Source organism: Vulpes lagopus, chromosome 4 (genome assembly GCF_018345385.1).
Source record: "Vulpes lagopus strain Blue_001 chromosome 4, ASM1834538v1, whole genome shotgun sequence".
Taxonomy (NCBI): Eukaryota; Metazoa; Chordata; class Mammalia; order Carnivora; family Canidae; genus Vulpes; species Vulpes lagopus.
The window spans coordinates 112,256,023-112,258,726 of NC_054827.1; positions in this window are offsets into that span (position 1 = coordinate 112,256,023).

Genomic DNA, 2,704 nt, shown 5'->3' on the forward strand with positions numbered 1-2,704 from the left:
AGGGGTGCCCAGCAGCCAGCAGGGGCAACCAGGCTTCTGACTAGTGCTCCTCCAGGGGTAGGAAGACAATCCTGACATCCAGCAGGCACCACCTCCAGGGTCTCCTATTTGGACAGGGTGTTTTGTTTCTGGCCTGGCCAACAGGGGTCCTGAGCTGGACAGTTTTCCCTCAGCAGAAAAGCCAAGAGGTCCTTCAACCCTGGCAGGGAGAAAGGCCACAGGTCACGGGGTCGAGTCCAGAGCCTATTCCTAGACACACTTCAAAAGCCTGAGTGCATGCATGTGCATATACGCACGTGTGTGCGTGTGTTACACAAGAGCCAGGAGGATGTCAGAGCACAAGGAGCTGCAGTGAACTAGAAGGTACATTGTGTCCAAAGTGAATGCCAGGCTTCAGAGACCTGTCTGACCTCTGCATGGAGATGGATTGGAGGAGAAATAGACTCAAATACCAATTAGGAAACTCTTGCAAGCTTCTCTGACAATGATGTGGACCATGTTTGAGGCCTCTAATGAGCCAGGCTTTGCATCCAGGTATCCTCTCCATTAGTCTCCACAAGGCCATGGAGCTGGTCCTATTATTTCCATTTTACAGATGAAGAAATTGAGGCCCAGAGAGATTTAGGTAGATTGCCTAAGGCCACTTAGAGCCAAGATGTGATCTGGTTCCCCAGCTTGGGACCCTAAGTTTCTAATGACCCCACTCTATATAAACCAGAATTGGAAAGGAGACCAGACTCCTGGGAGACATGAGTCACCAGGTCTCAGTGCTGACACCCACACATGAAGGGGGAGGGACCACAGCAGGAAGAAAGTCAGTTTTGCCACAGCAACACAAGTTTCATGCTCTGGCCAGCATGAAACTCCCCCCCCCGCCACCCCCCGGCAGGTGGAATATCAGTACTGGCTCCCCAGACAGTGGTTAGGAACAAAAAAAGCAAATTTGGGAGGAGATGGTGAATGCGTGTGGGAAGTAGGGGAGGCTGCCCAGGAGAATGAGGAGGGTCAGGAGTGAAGGCCCCAGGCTCTCCAGAGGGGCACTTTCAGAAGGCTGTGGCCAACTCATCCAAGGCTACAGAGATGAGAAGGGCATGGGTGGCTTAGGCCACTCCAGAGTAGCCTCAGGGCTCCTGGGCCTGGTGGGGACCTCATGACTACAGCTGATGAGACTGGCCCAGAGCAAACATTCAATGCCATGAACAGGGATTGGTGGACAGTACAAGTGAGGCTCCCAGCTTCCCCTGATACAAGTAGGGGATTTCTTGGGTTCTAGCAAGGCTCAGAGACGCAGCTTGTTACTGGGGAGGTGGAACCATCCTGAGGCACAGGTATAGAGGAAAGAAGCTTCTCCACTGTCCGCTAGTTCCCAGAAGAGACCAGAACAGGGCTGTGGATGGAAAATGCTACCAAAAGGGAGTGCAGAGGTCAGCAACCACCTGGAAAAACTGACTCCAGACACGTCATCCACGCAGCTCCAGGGAAGAGATCTCTGATACAGGAAGGAGTGGGCTGAAAGATCCCCAGGGGTAGGGAGCCCCAATCCCCTATTCACTCAGAGACCACAGCCCGGGCCTTTTATTCTGTCCTTGCCCAGCTAAGAATCCCTGGCAAAGGCAGCTCTCAGGAAGGAGTCACTTCCAGACTAATTTTCCTCATGAAGTTCCAGCAAAGCCACACCCTCACTTTGGCAGCCACGTGGCCCAGATCTGCTGCCCAGAGGCGCCTATGTTTATCACAGCATGGCTCCCAAAGTTTTTTTTTTTAATGTTTATTTATTTATTATTTATGATAGACATAGAGAGAGAGAGAGAGAGAGAGAGAGGCAGAGACACAGGAGGAGGGAGAAGCAGGCTCCATGCCAGGAGCCTGACGCGGGACTCGATCCCGGGACTCCAGGATCACGCCCTGGGCCAAAGGCAGGTGCTAAACCGCTGAGCCACCCAGGGATCCCCCGCTCCCAAAGTTTGTTCCAGAAAATTCACCTTGTACCCCACAGTCTGGGATACTAGGGTGGCTTCCGACACCCCCTTCCCAGCTAGTCAGTCCCTCCTCTACTTGCCAGCAACCCTTCCCAGATCACCAGGATGCTGGCCTGTACTGCCCCCCCTTCTCCCCCGCTGGCTACTTCCTGATGGTCCCTGCATGGGGGGTAAGGTGGTAAGGGCAGAGGGGTACAGCCCCCTGCAGCCCTGCCAGTAGCCTCCCAAGAACCAGTGTGCTCAGCCAGGAGGCCTCGTGATGACTTCCTTCCCACCCTGGAGCCTCCCACAGGTCTGCAAGCAGCCCAGGTTCTTGGAGTTTCTAGCAGTTTCTCCAAGGCCACCACTCCAGATGCAGAGAAATTGCCAAAGGGGAAAACCAACAGCCTTGGCACTAGTTGTCCTGGTGCCGGAAGACAGCAAAGGCATTCGCGGAGACAGCCTCTGTGTCACGTCACCCCGGGCCCCTCACCTGGTAGAGCTACGGGCCCCAGGGCAGTGTGGGTCTGGCAGGTGGCAGTGGAGAACTGAGGGCAAGAGATCAGGCCTCGGAAGTGGGACTCCTCAGAGTCTCCTCCCTTCTCCTGCTGTTAAGCTCTCCACAGCTGGCAAGTAAACAAGAATGCTGGCCTCTGGGAGGACAGAGGGCCCAGGGTGGGGGCGCCAGCCCAGGCCAAAGCCCATCTGGACGGAGCAAGTGATGAACCAATAAACCACAGCAAGAG